Genomic DNA, 19442 nt, shown 5'->3' with positions numbered 1-19442 from the left:
ACACAAAGAATGTGGACCTATATGCATCTAATTTTTTTTTATTTAATTTTTTTATATATTTAATACTATATTTAATCTCTAAATCCTAAAATTAAAATTCTATTGAGTAGACGAGAGATTTAAAAAATCATAAAAAAAATGTTGGGCACATTACGAGCCCTGCCCGTAATTAAGGATAGGATTGAATTAACCCATGGGCACATGTGGCGCTTGACCACGAGCAGCCGCACTAGGGAAGCAAGAGTCACCGCCCCACTACATGGGGCATTCGGAGGAAGTCACATCCACTTATGCTAGGGAATGAGATTCTCTGGACCATTTTTCCTGATCCGGACTAGGAAAGGTGGATTGGTGGGAGGCATACCTCTCACCAATACAGGGATGATCCAGCATTTGTGGACCAGAGTATCTCTTCTCTCATGCTAAGGCACCTGAAGCCCTTGGCCAGGGGTGTTCAGTATATATATGGACTTATAGTCCCACATCTATTATTATCTGTGGACTGATAATAGATATCCACTATATATAGGGTTGGACTCCAAAGGCTTAGGGAATCATCTTTACATAGTTTCTTATTCCCCATTAACAAGAAGCTTTATGGCGCTGTTATCCTTTAAGCCCCTTGGAAGATCTTCCTTTCCTGCATCTTCTTCCACAATAAGGATATGACTCTTCATTCAAGTTTTTTGTCTATTATGTTTATGTATTTATTTTTCTTATGTGATGTGTAATTGATGAAGCGAAGATCCATGCTGCTTAGGTTTTACAAAAACTATCAATTGATATCAGAGTCAAGTTTTTTTGTTTTGTCATTTTCATTGGCAATGTTTCGTCAATCTTTATTTGTGTATGCTAGATTAAGTTTTCCTAGTTAATACAAATTTTTCTATCATCGAAAATCATAAAAAAGAAAACTAAGTGATCCGGCGGATAGAACAGGGGATCCTCATTCTGAGGGGTCAACGCCACGTGGAAGTCAAAAGGCTAGGGGGTCGACCGGAGAAGGACGAACCGAGCGGCCGACCGGAGAAGGATGGGCCGACCTCCCGGCCGACCGACCGATGAATAACCGAGGGCAAAAGGCGCCCTGACAGGAGTCGGAGTTCCGGCGCTCGACTGAACAGTAACGATGGGCCGAGCGGAAGTCATGCTTGGCCGAAGACAAGGTAACATACTGCTAGCAGTCCCTACATGACACCTTACCGAAGATCTCCCCAGCATACCGATGCAAACGGAAGGCCGGAAGGGATGTGAGTGCCGTCCGGCCGGGCGTAAGATGAGGGCTGGCCGGACGGGACGCCCCGTCCAGCTGACCGGACGGAAGCCCCGGCATGGGGTAGGGAGAGAAGGACAAGGAACATCTTATGACGGCCGTCTAGTCCTATGAATAGGCCATACTCCTAGTCTGGTGATGAGGTGTTCTGCTGTCCCATTGAAGACGTGCCTGGACTGTAGCAGTATGGTGTCAGGTAAGCTTTCTGACAAACACATACCGAGGTATGGGCTAAGGACACGTGTTTGCCTCGGTAGGTGTGCGTGAGCTCTTTCACCGCTCTATATAAGGAGCCTTATACTTCGCCGGAGGTACGCATTCTTTGATATTCGGAGCCACCTTTTGCTGTCCGCTTACCTGACTTGAGCGTCGGAGGGTCGCCGCTGGGAACCCCGTCCTGGCTCGACTTCTGTGCAGGTTCGCCGGAGCTTCGTACGACCAATCGGAGATCTACGCCAGCGACTCGGAGAGCGCCACGTGCCCAGCGTCCGTTGATCCAGCTTTCGGACATGATCAATTTGGCGCCGTCTGTGGGAACACTCCTGCATCCGATCGGAGGCAATGGACGACGCTGGACGACAACACACGGTGACGCTTTCCACAGAGGAACTCGATGATTTGATCGAGTTAAGGGCCGCTAAGCTTGTGGAACAAAAACAGAAGTCACAAGCTGAGCGGGCAGAGCAGCAAGCAACATCAGCATCAGGCGGTCGAGCGGAAGCACCTCAGGCCACCGTTGCATTCCATCGGGCCCTATTCCGCACGCCTGAAGCTGCAACAGCTAATAGAGATCGGGGATCATCTTCGGATGAAATGCCGAGACGAGATAGCAGAAAAGGGAAAGCCCCCCGAGCGGACGCATCACCTGAGCGGATCAACCGACAATTCTCAGAGACAATTCTACGAGATCCTCTGCCCAAGCACTATGTGCCTCCGACGATCGGCGAATACAATGGAACCACCGATCCAGACGATCATTTGGGTAAATTCGACAACACTGCTACCCTTCACCAATATACCGATGGGGTGAAGTGCCGAGTTTTTCTTACCACTCTCTCGGGATCGGCTCAACGGTGGTTTCGGAGGTTGCCGGACGGGTCCATCACAAGCTTCAAAGATTTCCGTACGGCCTTCCTCCACCACTTTGCCAGCAGCCGGCGTTACCAGAAGACGAGTGTCAGCTTGTTCGCCATCAAACAAGAACCAAGAGAGCCGCTCAGAGCTTATATCCAGCGGTTCAACCGGGTGGCCATGGACATTCCAACAGCCACCTCAGAGACAATGATGAACGTATTTACACAAGGCCTCGTGGACAGGGACTTCTTCCGCTCACTCGTTCGGAAGCCGCCCGGAGATTACGATCATATGCTACACCGGGCCAACGAATACATCAATGTGGAGGAAGCCCAAGCTGCCCGAAGAAAGGAAACTCCAACCGAGCGAGCTCCTCCGGCCGAGCGGAAGCCGCACATTGCTCACAGCCGCCAAGAGGACCGAGGGCCGAAGCAATCCGCTCTCCCCATGCTAGGTCCCAAGTGCAAGAGGTAGCTGCCGCTCGGCCCAAGCCAAAGAAGAAATAGACCCCAATGTTCTGCTCCTTCCACCGGACGGACACACATAACACCAGGGATTGCCGTAGTCTTCCTTTGATCGCCCACCCCATTCCCAGAAGCGGCGGTCGCCGATCGCCATCAGCCGACAGGCGACAGAGGCCTCGTGAAGCCGATCGAACGATAATAGACAGGTGACAACAACAACAGACGCCCGAGCGACATCGCTCTCCAAGGCGGGAGAATCTCCGGATGTCCAGAGAACGGCCCCGACCGTCCGCTCGGGAAGAAAAAAATAGAAGCAATACTTCCCGAAGCGAGATCAACATCATAGCTGGTGGGCCGACCGGAGGAGATTCCAACCGAGCAAGGAAGGCGAGCGTCCGGCAGCTCCAGATCCATGCGGTCGGCTGCAGCCAAGAACGGGCGAGCGAACCTGAAATTAGTTTCGGACCCAGGGACTTGGAAGGAGTTGAAGTCCCCCATGACGATGTTCTTCTTATCAAAGCGGTAATAGCCAATTACACTATTCACCGCGTTTTTATTAACACAGGAAGCTTGGTCAACATCATATTCAAAAAGGCGTTCGATCAACTGCAAATTGAACGCGCCGAGCTACTGCCCATGACAACCCCCCTTTATGGGTTTACGGGCAATGAAGTTCAGCCGGTCGGACAGATCCGGCTGGCCATATCGCTGGGAGAGGAGCCGCTCAGAAGGACGCGTACTGCAAACTTCGTCGTAGTGGATTCTCCGTCGGCATACAACGTCATATTGGGGCGACCGGCTCTCAGTGAATTCCGAGCGGCCGTTTCCACCTTCCACCAGAAGATCAAGTTCCCCGTCGAGGACAAAGTGGGGGAAGTACAAGGGGATCAACTGGCAGCTTGGCGATGTTACGTCGAGATGGTCCAAGCAGAAGCCAATGCCGCTCGGAAGACGCCCCGGATCGAGGTGAACGCTATCACTGAAAAGCCACCCTCTTTGATTTATGAAGAAAAAGAGAAAATACAAATTCACCCGACCCGATCGGAGGCCACGACATTCATCGCGTCCGACCTGGAGGCGAGCCAGAAGGAGGAAGTGATCCAATGCCTCCAGAGAAACCATGATGTCTTCGTCTGGGTGACGCATGAGCTGCCTGGAATTTCACCAAGTATAGCGCAGCATGAGCTCCATGTCCGACCGGATGCTCGGCCGGTAAAGCAGAGAAAGAGGGATTTCAGCGCCGAGCAGAATATCATCATCCGAGCAGAGGTGGAAAAACTCCTGGAGGCCGGCCACATACGCGAGGTCCAATTCCCGAGCTGGTTGGCGAACGTGGTGCTTGTCTCCAAGCCCGGCAATAAGTGGAGAGTGTGCATCGATTTCCGGGACCTTAACAAGGCATGCCCAAAGGATTTTTATCCCCTGCCCCGGATCGATCAATTGGTGGACTCTACGGCCGGCTGCGAGTTGATATGCATGCTCAACGCTTATCAAGGATATCATCAGGTGTCGCTCGCCCGTGAAGATCAAGAAAAAGTCAGCTTCGTTACAGCCGACGGCACCTATTGCTATAATGTGATGCCGTTCGGATTGAAGAACGCGGGAGCCACATATCAGCGTCTGATGAACAAAGTGTTCAAAGAGCAGATCGGGCGAAATCTGGAAGTATATGTGGACGACATTCTTATTAAGTCTGTCCGAGCGGCCGACCTCTTTAAAGATATGGAGGAGACTTTCAGAACGCTGCGGAAATATGGCGTTAAGTTAAACCCACAGAAGTGCCTGTTCGGAGCAAAAGGAGGGCGTTTCTTGAGTTACATAGTGACCGAGCGGGGCATCGAAGCAAATCCTAGCAAAGTGAAAGCCTTACAAGATATGCCGTCTCCAAGAAATCTGAGGGAAGTGCAGCGTCTGACCGGTCGGATAACTGCTCTGTCCAGATTCATCTCCAAGACTGCCGATCGGAGCTTGCCCTTTTTCAAAATCTTGCGCAAGGCCACCAAGTTTCACTGGGACGAAGAATGCGATCGGACGTTCGAAGATCTGAAGACATATTTGGGTTCTCTTCCGGTACTAGCCAAGCCAGCCGCGGGTGAGCCACTTTGTATATACTTATCTTCAACCGAGCAAGCCGTCGGCTCGGCGCTAGTGAGGGCGAGCGGAGAAGAGCCTGTATATTTTCTGAGCCATATTTTAAAAGATGTCGAATCTCGCTACACTGGGCTCGAGAAGTTGGCCTTCGCTCTGGTCCTCGCCGCCCGGCGCCTTCGTCCATACTTCCTGGCGCATACCATCATTGTCAAAACTAATAGTCCGCTCGGACGAGTATTATTGAATCCAGAAGCGTCCGGACGGCTTATTAAGTGGACAATGGAGTTAAGTGAATTCGACATTCAATATCAACCCCGCTCGGTAATTAAAGCGCAGTCCTTAGCAGATTTTGTGACTGAGGTGCAGAATCCAGAGCCAGAACCTATGTGGAGAATATATGTGGACGGATCGTCCACTCGGCTCGGAAGCGGGATTGGAGTGTTGCTGCTCTCTTCCCAAGAAGAAAAGATGCACTTATCCATCCGACTGGATTATAAAGCTACAAACAATGAAGCAGAGTATGAAGCCCTCATAGCCGGCTTGCAGGCAGCTCGGCATGTGGGTGCCGGTCGGGTAACGCTTCATTCGGATTCGCAGTTGGCCGCTCAGCAACTCTCAGGCTCCTTTGAAATCAACAACGCTCGACTCAAGCTTTACGCTCAAGCCTTCGAGAAACTCAAAGCCGACTTCAGAGAAGTTATTATCCAGAAGATACCCCGAGCAGAGAACCAAGCGGCCGATGAGTTAGCCAAACTCGCAAGCTCAATAATGTCGGTCGCCATTCAGCAGCCAATCGAACAAGTTTCACTGGTGGCTCACGTCGACCGGATGGAGGGCCTCTCGTTTCCGAGCGACTGGCGGACACCCATCATGGAGTTTCTCCGCTCGGGCGCTACACCATCCGATCGAGATGATGCCCAGCTACTGAGGAGGAGAGCCGGTCGGTTCACGCTCATTGGAGATCAACTGTATAAGAAGGCTTTCTCTCGCCCGCTGTTGAAATGCGTAAGCTCGGAAGACGCGACATACATCCTCCAAGAAGTGCATCAAGGATCGTGCGGGGGACATCCGGGCGGACGATCATTGGCTAAGAAGATCCTGCTGGCCGGATACTTCTGGCCAACCTTACAAGCAGACGCCGCTCGGACCGTGTCGACATGCCTCTCTTGCCAGAAGTACCATAACTTCTCCCACCGACCGGCAGAGGAAATGAAAGCAGCTACTGTGTCCTGTCCGTTCGACCAGTGGGGAATGGATATCGTAGGTCCGTTTCCTATGACGACCGGGCAGCGGAAATTTTTACTAGTAGCCATCGATTATTTTTCCAAATGGGTGGAGGCTGAGCCGCTAGCCAAGATCACCGAGCAGATGGTCAAGAAGTTTATCTGGCAACACATCATCTGTCGGTTCGGCATTCCCCGTCGACTTATTTCCGACAACGGACGGCAGTTCACAGGAAAATTACTTGAAGATTGGTGCAAAAGCTACGACATCGAACAACACTTCACGTCTGTGGCATATCCCCAAAGCAATGGTCAAGCCGAAATAGCCAATTGGGAAATTCTTCGCATTTTGCGGGCTCGGCTCGACCATATGGGAGGTAGCTGGGTGGATGAAGTGCCAGGCGTCTTGTGGGCCATCCGAACGACACCGAAGGAAGGAACTGGAGTAACGCCTTTCCATCTGGTGTATGGCGGCGAAGCGGTTATTCCTGTCGAAGTTGGCGTCGAGTCCGCTCGGATCCAGAATTATGATGACGACAACGCTGAGCGGAGGAACATGGAGCTAGATTGGGTTGACGAGGAGCGAGCCAAGGCGTCCGTCCGGCTGATGGCGTACCGACAACGGATGAAGCAAAATTACAACCGACGCGTCATCCCCAGATCATTCCAGGTAGGTGACCTTGTATAGAAGAAAGTGAAGCCGGTCGGCGACGTCGGCAAGCTAGAAGCTCCTTGGGCTGGCCCCTTCAAAATCATCGAAAAGCTCCGCTCGGACGCTTATTATTTGGAGGATGAAGATGGGCGGCAACTGGATAGGCCATGGAGCGCGAATCATCTCCAGCCTTATCGAGCTGGGTGAAAGGTGCACGGATGTAACTCATTTTTGTGTATATTTTGGTCGCCCATGTCCTTGTAATGCAGGAAGCAAAAATGATTCAAAGGATGGCTAATGTGTTCGCCGAGTGGAAGACCGTCGAGCTCCGACGTTAAAAATCGAGGGACGAGCCGACGTTTATAAACCCGCCGAGCGGAAGACTGTCGAGCTCCGACGTTAAAAATCGAGAAACGAGCCGGCGTCTATAAACCCGCCGAGCGGAAGACCATCGAGCTCCGACGTTAAAAATCGAGAGACGAGACGGCGTCTATAAACCCGCCGAGCGGAAGACCGTTGAGCTCCGACGTTAAAAATCGAGAGACGAGCCGGCGTCTATAAACTCGCCGAGCGGAAGACCGTCGAGCTCCGACGTTAAAAATTGAGAGACGAGCCGACGTCTATAAACCCGCCGAGCGGAAGACCGTCGAGCTCCGACGTTAAAAATCGAGAGACGAGCCGGCGTCTATAAACCCGCCGAGCGGAGGACCGTCTAAATCCTCCGGACGGATAGCTTTCTGCAAGGTCTTACTCGGTTGTAACGGACGGCCCATGATCGGGCCTGCCTTAAGGGCAAGAATGAAGACATCGTGCGGCCGAGCGGCTCCTTTATAAAATGTACTTGGACGCGAGAAAACTGAGACCGAGACGAAAGTTAAAGATTGGACGCGGTTCGAACAAACAAATAACATAAGGAGATTATCCGTTTACGCCAAGCGGCGGACAGACAAAACTTATATTCGCCCCTAACGGCAGGCATACAAAAGATTGTACACTTGAGAGAAATTGCGTAAGCTCCTCATTCACTATCATCGAAATTAAAGAGGGAGTCGGGGATGGAGCCCATCATAGCCGCCAGATCTTCGACGGACAGCTCGGCGGGTATGTGGCCTTTGGTCTTCAGATATTCCACTGCCACTTTGATCGCCTCCTCAAAAGTTAAGGATAGCTTGTCGCTAAACCTTTCGCCAAATTCATCCGAACGGACGAATGCTTTGCGCACCTCCGCCGATCGGCCAGGTTCCCCGTCCTGATATTCTTTAAAAGTAGCTTTAAAAGCATTGAAGGCAGCTTGAAGATCTTTCAGAGCCCCTTCTGCTCTAGCCTGGTCGGCCGAACGACCCTCCTGTTCGGCGGATAATGAGGTTTCCAATCCTTTAACCCGCTGCTCTAACCCCCGGTTCTCTACCTTCATCATATCCATGTCATCTATGACTTTAAGCTTCCGGGTGGTAGCGGTCTTTATCTCCTTGTCCCGCTGCTTGACCAAAGCTTCGAGTCGAGCCACTTCGCTCGACAAGCCGGAGGACTTACCCCGTTCGGCTTCCAGCAGCTTTTTGTCCTTCTCCAGAGCGGCCGTTGACTGTCTGCTATCTCCTGCGGCTTTGAGCTTCTTCAGCTCGTCCTCCAGTTCGGCTAGGCGATTGCTGATTGCAATCTGCTCCACCCAATTCTACAAACGGATAGGAGCAAGTTAGAAACTAAATCCAAATAACAAATATGGCAAAGAACATACCCCGGTCGCTTGTTGTAGATTGCTGTCGCCCAGCTGACCGGGAGTCATCATTGCAATTCGGAGCCGAGCGTCCTCCCAGGATTTGGCGAGAGGACCCGTAAGGGTGATCTGTTGCTCGGGGACTACTGGCTGATCAACAGCCGCCATATATTCCTCGGACGGGAGGCGCAAGATAGTTTTTATCAATCTCGGGCCGCTCGGATCACCCTCGGGCGCAGCGGCCTTACCGGACGGCTCACCGGTGGAGGAAGAAGGGCGGTCACCCAAACGCTTAATACGCCGTAGGGATCGGGGAGGGCTGGAAGGCGACACCTCAGAGATAGCCTTTGGAGAGCCACGCGGCGTGGGGGTACTCTCTATAGAGACCGTCCCGGATAGCACTGGAGCTTCATCGCCTCGCTCGGACTGTGGTTCATCAGATGCAGTTGGATGAGAAGCTGGCTCTGGCCGTCTGCGCTTCCGAGTTGCCAGGGGAACGTTGTCGGCCGAACGTGTTGGTTGCTACTCGGAAAACCTAGAGGTTCCACTGTACAAAAATTTTGTACAAAGGTTTGAACTTTTTCCTAGCTACCATGTGTTCTTTTAAATTAAATTTTGGATCGCCTGCGGAACTTAACACGTTTGATCCAAAACTTAATCTATTCGTTCTTTTAGGTTTTGACTTGGGTCTCCTGCGGAACTTAACACGTTCGACCCAAATCACCTTAAGTTATTAATTCCATTAAATATTAATTTCCATAATTGGTTTCCAGTACTGACGTGGCGAGGCACATGGCCTTCTTGGATATGGGAGCAACCACCACCGACTAGACAAAACCTTTTATAGAAAGTTAATATTTAATTTCCTAAAATAACTTTAGGTTAACCGAAAAGAACAATCAAATCACAAGGAAAAATAAAACAAAAGAACACAACTTCGAAAAACATATTCGAAATACTAGAATCGTAAGCCTCTTGTATTTGGTATTATTTCCATAAATAACTAGCATGATGCGGAAAGAAAAATTACTAGTTATACCTTCTAGAAAGACCTCTTGATCTTCTACCGTATTCCTCTTCTAACCTCGGACGTTGTGTGGGCAACGATCTTCCGAGATGAGAAACCACCAAGCACCTTCTTCTTCTCCTAGCTAGGTTCGGCCAACACAAAGAAGCTTCACCAAGGACGAAGAACAAAACACCAACCAAGCTCCAAGGGATACAAGCTTTCTCTCATTCTTCTTCTTCTTCTCCAAGTAGTATCCGGCCACCACAAGAACTCCAAGCAAGAGATAAGTTTCGGCCACCACAAAAGAGGAAGAAAGGAAGAGGATGGCCGGCCACAATAATTTTCTTCAAGGATGAATAATTTCGGTCACCACCAATGCTCCAAGGGATGCTAGAGATGAGACTTGCTTTCTCTCCTTCTTCTCCTTCCTTGATCCGGCCACAAACAAAAGCTCCACCAAGAAGATAGGTTTCGGCCAACAAGAGGAGAAGAGAGAAAGGGAAGGGCCGGCCACCACACCAAGGAAAAGAGGGAGAAAAATAATAGAGGTTGTTCACATGAAGGCACCCTCACCCCTTCTTTTATATTCCTTGGCCTAGGAAAATTAGGAAATTTAACTACAATAAAATTTCCTTAATTTTCCTTGACATGAATTAATTTGAAGTATTAAATAAAACTTCCTTTTTATCCATGTATTGGCCGACCACAATCAATAGAGAAAAATTAGGAGAATTTCAAACAACAAATTAAAACTTCCTAATTTATCTCTGAAAATTTTAAAATTAAAATTTCTCTTCAAAAATCCCTTCATGATTAATAAAAAGAAATTTCTATAATTTTATTTTTCAACATGTGAATAATTTTACAAAGAGAAAATAAAATATCTTTCCAATCTACAAATAAGGAAAGAGATCTAATCTCTTTCTTTAATCTTTTGTAGATCCTTTTAAGAGAGATATTTTAATTTTAATTTTCTCCAATAAATTATATCTTTCACATAAGAAAAATTAAAATTAAAATTCTTTTTATTTAATTATGGCCGGCCCCCTCTAGCTTGGGTTCAAGCTTAGGGCCGGCCACCTCTTTAACCATGCTTAGGCCGGCCCTAGCTTGATCCAAGCTAGCTTGGCCGACCCCCTTTAGGTGGGTATAGAAGGTGGGTATAGGTGGGTATAGTACTCTATAATTAAGAGGCTACGATAGGGACTAAGAGGAGGAATTGGTTTTGGTCTCCCGATAAAATTAAGCATCCCGTGTTCGTCCCGAACACACAACTTAATTTTATCAATAATAATTCATTCCACTAAAGAACTATTATTGAACTATCGCACCAATCCCAAATTACATTTTTGGGCTCCTTCTTATTATGAGTGTGTTAGTCTCCCTGTGTTTAAGATATCGAATGTCCACTAATTAAGTGAGTTACTGACAACTCATTTAATTAATATCTTAGTCCAAGAGTAGTACCACTCAACCTTATCATCATGTTGGACTAAGTCCACCTGTAGGGTTTAACATGACAATCCTTATGAGCTCCTCTTGAGGACATTATCAACCTAGTATCTCTAGGACACAGTTTCCTTCTATAATCAACAACACACACTATAAGTGATATCATTTCCCAACTTATCGGGCTTATTGATTCATCAAACTAAATCTCACCCATTGATAAATTAAAGAAATAAATATCAAATATATGTGCTTGTTATTATATTAGGATTAAGAGCACATACTTCCATAATAACTGAGGTCTTTGTTCCTTTATAAAGTCAGTATAAAAGAAACGACCTCAAATGGTCCTACTCAATACACTCTAAGTGTACTAGTATAATTATATAGTTAAGATAAACTAATACCTAATTACACTACAATCTTCCAATGGTTTGTTCCTTTCCATCTTGGTCGTGAGCTACTGTTTATAATTTATAAGGAACTGATAACATGATCTTCTGTGTGTGACGCCACACACCATGTTATCTACAATATAAATTAATTGAACAACTACATTTATCATAAATGTAGACATTTGACCAATGTGATTCTTATTTCTAAATAAATGTTTATACCAAAAGCTAGGCTTTTAGTATACATCCCAACAGAACGACCCTCTACCTCGACTTGAGTAGGAGGCTCAAGATCGCCTGTAGCCTCGCCAAGAGAGGCAGGAGCGTCTGAGGCTTCGGGGACAGTCTGAGTCCCCTCACCCTCTTCGCTGGTCGGACCAACTGTGTCCAAGCTCCGCTCGGCGATCTCTTTTTTCTTGGCCGCCTCGATCTCAGCGGCTCGCAGTTTCAGCCGCTCGGTAGCCTTGGCACGCCACATGACTTCGGCTGCAGAAATAAAGAATAAATCAGTTAGAACAAAAGAAACGGGAAGATAAGAGAACTTACTCATACTGCAAGGCAGATCGGCTGGGATAGAGGACAAGCCGAATATATACAGTACTCCCGGAAGGAGCAACTTGTCGATGTGATATCGCTGGCCGACCAGCCGATCGGTTGCATGAAGGTAGGCCGGATCGCCCCTAAACTTGCCGAGCTCTGGTTGCGCTGGCATCGCCGTCTGCCACTTGATTCGGAAGGCCGGTGGCTCGGGAAAGCGCATATAGAAAAAATGCTCCTTCCAGTGTTTGTTGGAGCTCGGCATATTATCAAAAAGGACGAAACCTATCCTAGATTGGAAAATAAAAGTACCCCACTCGGCCTGCTTAGGGTAGTAGAAGTAATGGAACACCTTGGGATCCAACGGGATGTTATTCAGTTTAAACAAAACTACCACCCCGCTCAGCAGCCTGATGGAATTCGGAACTACCTGGCCGAGCGGGATGCGAAAGTAGTTGCAAACTTGCAAGAAAAACTTATGGGGTGGAAAGCGTAGCCCGGACAAAAATTGGTCTTGGAAGAAAAGAACGGTGTCGGGCGGCGGTTCATGTGGCCGGTCGGCGGGTGTGACTATTACTATATGGTGGTCGGAAGGGATGTCATAAGTCCGAGCGAGGCACAGTACGTCCTCCTCGTCAAACCGGCTCTCCATGGTCGTGTACCAGAGACCGGGAGCACCGCCGGTCGATTGTGAGGTACTAGTCATGGTATAGGGACGGGAATGAACGCGGAATGAAGGGAAAAAGAAATAAAGCCAGGAAAGAAGGGGGCAGAATGATAGAGGTGACTAACGCGAAGAAAAGGAGCGAGGAATCGAGGAAAAGAAAGGCTTACAAGCAAAAAGATAATTGCAGGGGGCTTTGAGGTCGTCGGAGAAGCGAGGTCGCTGGAGAAGAAAGGAGCAGTGAGGCGTCTGGGATCGATGAAGCCAAAGTGCGGCGAAGAGGAGAAGTCGGGAGCTTTATAATGACGGCCGCAATCAGCTTTCACCGTCTGATTCAGGTCGTGAAAAACGAGGTCATCATCCGGCCGTTCATTTCAAACGGCGGATGTCCCATCGGAAGTGACGCCACCTCCATACGCTGACAAAAGCAGGATCGCCACGTGTCAATAGGATACGGGTCACATTTAATGAGCACCCCTTACCGTGCGCAGCGCACGTGATTGGCAGTAAAGGAAAGGATTTGGTAGGGATTTCAAGGGAGTACAAGGCACGAGCAAGACACCGCCGACCGGATGAGCATCTCTATGCCTGGCCGAGTGGACTAGTGTAGCGGCCGTTACTCAGTCAGATCGGTAATCCAGTCAGTCGGACTTCGCCTCCTTCGACTAGACTTGAGGGGGAGGCAAGTGATCCGGTAGATAGAACAGGGGATCCCCATTTTGAGGGGTCAACGCCACGTGGAAGTCAAAAGGCCAGGGGGTCGACCGGAGAAGGACAAACCGAGCGGCCGACCGGAGAAGGATGGGCCGACCTCTCGGCCGGCCGACCGATGAATAACCGAGGGCAAAAGGCTCCCTGACAGGAGTCGGAGTTCCGGCGCTCGACTGAACAGTAACGATGGGCCAAGCGGAAGTCATGCTTGGCCGAAGACAAGGTAGCATACTGCTAGCAGTCCCTACATGACACCTTACCGAAGATCTCCCCAGCATACCGATGCAAACGGAAGGTCGGACGGGATGTGAGTGCCGTCCGGCCGGGCGTAAGATGAGGGCCGGCCGGACGGGACGCCCCATGCAGCTGACCGGACGGAAGCCCCGGCATGGGGTAGGGAGAGAAGGACAAGGAACATCTTATGACAGCCGTCTAGTCCTATGAATAGGCCATACTCTTAGTCTGGTGATGAGGTGTTCTGCTGTCCCATCGAAGACGTGCCTGGACTGTAGCAGTATGGTGTCAGGTAAGCTTTCTGACAAACACATACCGAGGTATGGGCTAAGGACACGTGTTTGCCTCGGTAGGTGTGCGTGAGCTCTTTCACCGCTCTATATAAGGAGCCTTATACTTCGCCGGAGGTACGCGTTCTTTGATATTCGGAGCCACCTTTTGCTGTCCGCTTACCTGACTTGAGCGTCGGAGGGTCACCGCCGGGAACCCCGTCCCGGCTCGACTTCTGTGCAGGTTCGCCGGAGCTTCGTACGACCAATCGGAGATCTACGCCAGCGACTCGGAGAGCGCCACGTGCCCAGTGTCCGTTGATCCAGCAGTGATCCAGCGGATAGAACAGGGGATCCCCATTTTGAGGGGTCAACGCCACGTGGAAGTCAAAAGGCCAGGGGGTCGACCGGAGAAGGACGAACTGAGCGGCCGACCGGAGAAGGATGGGTCGACCTCCCGGCCGGCCGACCGATGAATAACCGAGGGCAAAAGGCGCCCTGACAGGAGTCGGAGTTTCGACGCTCGACTGAACAATAACGATGGGCCGAGCGGAAGTCATGCTTGGCCGAAGACAAGGTAACATACTGCTAGCAGTCCCTACATGACACCTTACCGAAGATCTCCCCAGCATACCGATGCAAACGGAAGGCCGGACGGGATGTGAGTGCCGTCCGGCCGGGCGTAAGATGAGGGCCGGCCGGACGGGACGCCCCGTCCAGCTGACCGGACGGAAGCCCCAGCATGGGGTAGGGAGAGAAGGACAAGGAACATCTTATGACAGCCGTCTAGTCCTATGAATAGGCCATACTCCTAGTCTGGTGATGAGGTGTTCTGCTATCCCATCGAAGACGTGCCTGGACTGTAGCAGTATGGTGTCAGGTAAGCTTTCTGACAAACACATACCGAGGTATGGGCTAAGGACACGTGTTTGCCTCGGTAGGTGTGCGTGAGCTCTTTCACCGCTCTGTATAAGGAGCCTTATACTTCGCCGGAGGTACGCGTTCTTTGATATTCGGAGCCACCTTTTGCTGTCTGCTTACCTGACTTGAGCGTCGGAGGGTCGCCACCGGGAACCCTGTCCCGGCTCGACTTCTGTGCAGGTTCACCGGAGCTTCGTACGACCAATCGGATATCTACGCCAGCGACTCGGAGAGCGCCACGTGCCCAGCGTCCGTTGATCCAGCTTTCGGACAGGATCACTAAGATAGACTTGTTTTTTTTTAGTTTTTTGTGTTTATGTGAAAAATACGAAGAATGATGAAAATCATCACTGTTTAATCTAATTTTAAGTAAAATTATGATAGTTCAATCAATTGCTTTAGTCGAGTAATCGATTGTCGAGTCTAAAATTTTGAACAAAAACTGGATTTATTTGGAATCGATCAACTAATCGATTGGTATTTTTAATCAATTGATTAGAATTGAAATATAATCGATCAATAGTTCTAAACTTGTGACTTCGTCAATTTTAATCGATTAAGTTTGATTTTAGTCGATTATAATTGTTTTAAACTCGTGACTACGCCCCTCGAAAGCATCATGCATATCCCTTATATTCCCTGGTGTACTCTTTCGCAGCTCCTCGTCCCTCAGATGCACCGAGCCTGTCGACTCACTCCTCATGTTATCTTTCTCGTTCGCTATGTCTTCCGCTCGACTTCTTGTATTTCTAAGTCCATACACACTTAGATACAAGGTATAAAAAATGCATAGTATAACTTAGTAGTTGATCATGTCAAAATCAACCTGGGGGATTTACAATCTCTCAATTTTTGATGTGCATCAACCCAAGTTTAGTTAGGGTAAAAATAAATAATAAAATATTTATTTACATTTATAATATGACATAAATTTATAATAAAAAATTTAAATCTCCCTCTTAACTTAATATATATTTCTCCCCTTTAATCACATAAAAAAAATATGAAAAATATAAAAAAAAAATATTAGAAAAGTATTGAAAGTTTTTATAGAGGGTTTAAAGAATGATCAGTTATATGTCATTTTACCGAATTTAATTTTCAGAATAATAACTTTTAATTGATTAATCCAAAGAGTTTGGAAAAATAATTTTAATTTTTTTAAAGTTTTAGAAAATCTTGAAAATTTTTTGTCAATTACAATCACAATGATTTAAAAACATGATAAAAATTTTCAATACAGAATATTTTTATTTTAATCATAATAAATATTTTTGAATAGATAGTGTTATTTTTAAAAACAATTTTTTAAAAAATAGTTTATGAGTTTTAAAAATTTGATTGATTTTTTTTACATATTTCTAATGTAATGGTAAGTTTCCAAAAAAATCAGGTTTTTTAAAATTAATCATAGAAAAAATTTTAATTTTAAATTATATTTTCTGATCTAAAATTAATAAAAAATTATCTATTTATGGAAAAATCTTGAAAATTTTTATTCTAATGGAAAAAATAATTTATTATCACAAATTTTTTTTTTGAAAAATAAATTTTCAAAACCCCTTTAATTATTAAAATTTATTTTTTGAAATAAGAATTCTAACAAATAATATAATTGTCAAAAAATTTTAAAAATATTTATGATAATAAATAATCCATTTTGTGCATCACGTAAAAATTAAAACCAAATTAAATTTGAACAGAAGGTGTATGGAACAATTAATTTAACTAAAGAAAATAAAAGCATGCATATAAAAATTAATTTAATAGTTTAAAATAAATTTATGAATCCAAAATAAATTTATACTGCATTTATCAGAAATTTTCTTGAAATATAAATTTTTATAATATAACCCCTATAATTTCTTAAATATAGTTAAACCTACCATTGTATCTAACATGAAAAATTTTTGTCAAAAAGTTCTAATAGACATGCATTAGCTAAGTTTATCTTTAACTCATTATTTTTTATTTTTAAATCCATACATTTAGTTTATAGTTTACATAATGGCCTAGATAGCAATTTTATATCATCATTGAGCTAATCAAGTGGTAAGAGTCATACCTCACTTACTGTGTCAGACTTGTAATTCGAAGCTCCCCCTTCATTGATGCACTCGATGCTCATCTTGGAAGAAGTTTCGTCTTATTCTCCTTCTTGGTAACTTGCCATTAATGCTAGTCCAGCATATTGTTCCATCTCGGATTTGGATGATGACATTTTATCCCAAATCACCTTGAGGTTCTTGTGTTTTAATCATCTTGGCTCCTTTTCTTTTTTCCTTACTTTTGAGTTTCAGATAATTATCTTTGATGTTCCCTTCTTCTTACCAGTTATAACATCTGACTTTCCTCTTTCTCGGAAGAAATTTCTTAGCTTGCGACTTATTTAGCTTTTTTACCATAAACACTTCTTTGTCTTCGTCGAGTGATGTGTTGGAATCCAGTTCATCTTTTTAGTTAGCTTTTAGTGCTAGGTTTTGACTTGACTCTTTTTCTTTTCTTAGAGCTACGTATCTTGATTCATATAATTCATAAGTAGAAAATAAATTATCTAAAGTACATACCTCAAGATCCTTGGAGATATAGAAGGAGTCTACTATAGACATCCATTCTGGTATTCTTGGGAACACAATTAACACATACCTTAGCGAATCTCGATTTGTTACCATTTTTTCAAGATTCGTGAGTCCGGTAATCAGCTCTTTGATTCTTACAGGTAGATGAGCTACTATCTCTTCCTTTTCCATCAGGAAGTTATTGAGTTGGTTTTGAAGCAGGTCCCGTCTTGCGAGTTTAATCTCCGAGGTCCCTTTGTGAAGCTCTAGAAACTTCTCCCATAGTTCTTTAACTGAATTATAGCTGTTGATCTGATTGACTTCTTAAGGCGGAAGAATACTCAACAGATGGAACTCTGCTTTGTTGTTTGTCACGAAGTCGACTCACTCCTTCTTGCTTCGCAAGTGATTTTCTTTTTTAGCTCTATGTTGATCTATGAGTACTACAAAATTATATTTAATAGTAAGTAATATATTAAAATCTGTTGTAAAGAATACCTCCATTTTCTTTTTCCAGATCGTGAAATCTCTCTCGAACTTCGGTGGATGAATGTTCGCTTCAACCATCTTGTTGCTTCAGTTGACCGTTAGTTCGTCTAAAGCGCACCTTGCTCTGACACCAATTGATGGCCCCATGTTGACCGGCTAGAGGGGTGAATAGCTGCAATAGTAAATAAGAACTTTCTCTTGCTACTTAGCAATGACACAACACAGGTCAATTAAAAATAATAAAAGCATAAACAAAATAAAGAAGAGAATAGAATTACTTGGTTACAACCTGCATAGTTATTAATCTAAGGTAATAAAAAATCTCCACTAAAATAATCTCCTTCCAAACAGGCGGAGTAGCCTCTTCCAAGCGTTTAAAGCGCAGAATACTAAAAATAAAGTATAGAAGTTTAAGAATGAATGTGTTGTTGTATTTAACTTCGAAGATCAGGACTCTATTTATAGTCCACTAGTCAAATTAGCAGTTTGTTGACGTGGAAGCTCTTGGACACTTGGACCCGGTCAGAGCACCTAGATGTAGTCACCTCAATCCACTCCGCAACGGCTCTTTGTCAATGACTTATCAACTTCTGGGCGCCTGGACCTGGTTTGGACTCTTGGAGTCTATTGATGTGGACTCCAGTTCCGATCCTCTTCGTAACGAGTCACTGATGTTGCTGGGACATCCCGGGTGCCTGGACCTAGTCTGGTCGCCTAGACCATATTGGTGCAATTTGTACTAATGATTTAACTCATATTTTGATGAATGACAAGGGGATTAAAGTTAGAGTATTATTGTGATCTAATACATTTATCCAGCGTGCAAAGATTGACGTGTCTAGAGAACCTGACACCAGGATAAAACCCAAACTAGGTCTGAGGATCTGATAGTTGGTACAAAGTCTAGATAGGTCAAAAGGCCGACCTAATATCTGGTAGGAAGTCCAGCTGGGTCTGCGGGGTCTAACAGTTGGCCGAAGTCTAGTTGGGTATACGTGTTGGACCCCGTAGGTGTTTTGATGTGATCAACCAAGTTAGGTTAGGTTCTGCTAGTTATCTCATCCCTGTATCTAAGTGTGCAGGAACTTAGGAGCGCAGGAAGTCGAGCAGAAGATGCAGCTAGCGAGAATGACGGTACGGGAAGGGAGCCGACGGGCTCGGTGCATCCGAAGGACAAGAGACCTGCGGAAGAGTACTCCGGTGGACGAGAAGAACATGCATGACGTTCGAGGGACGGAAGCCTGCTCGAGGAAAAGGTTGGTAATTGGGTTCGAGTGAGCCCTATTCCGGTTGACCACAATCACCCAATCAATCAGAGCTTCGGAAGATGAAAAGGAGTCAAAAGGAGCTGAAGAAGCTAGCTGGAGGCGCCTTCAACGAAGAGCTGAAGGTGCCTGCACTGCCTGCAGTCTTGGAGGTGCTCCATTCCCTTTGAGGCGCCTCAAACAGTCCGAGGCGCCCTCAAGGGCAATGGAGGCGCCTCAGACCCAATAAAAATGAATGTTTACAATCGGATAAAGCTTTATCCGATCAAACTCCTTAGAGGCGCCCTCAACCCTCTTGGAGGCACCTTCAACACTCGAGATAGACTTTCCAGGAGCTATATAAAAGCCCCTGGAGCAAAGAAATAATCATTCAGTTCTATATTAAGTTCCTAGCAACCTCTGAGCATTCTAAGTGTGTAAAAAAGGCTTCTCCGCTTACAGTGAAGGAGA

The sequence above is a fragment of the Zingiber officinale genome, chromosome 5A (genome assembly GCF_018446385.1).
Source record: "Zingiber officinale cultivar Zhangliang chromosome 5A, Zo_v1.1, whole genome shotgun sequence".
NCBI classification, from domain to species: domain Eukaryota; kingdom Viridiplantae; phylum Streptophyta; class Magnoliopsida; order Zingiberales; family Zingiberaceae; genus Zingiber; species Zingiber officinale.
This window is presented reverse-complemented; position numbering follows the sequence as displayed.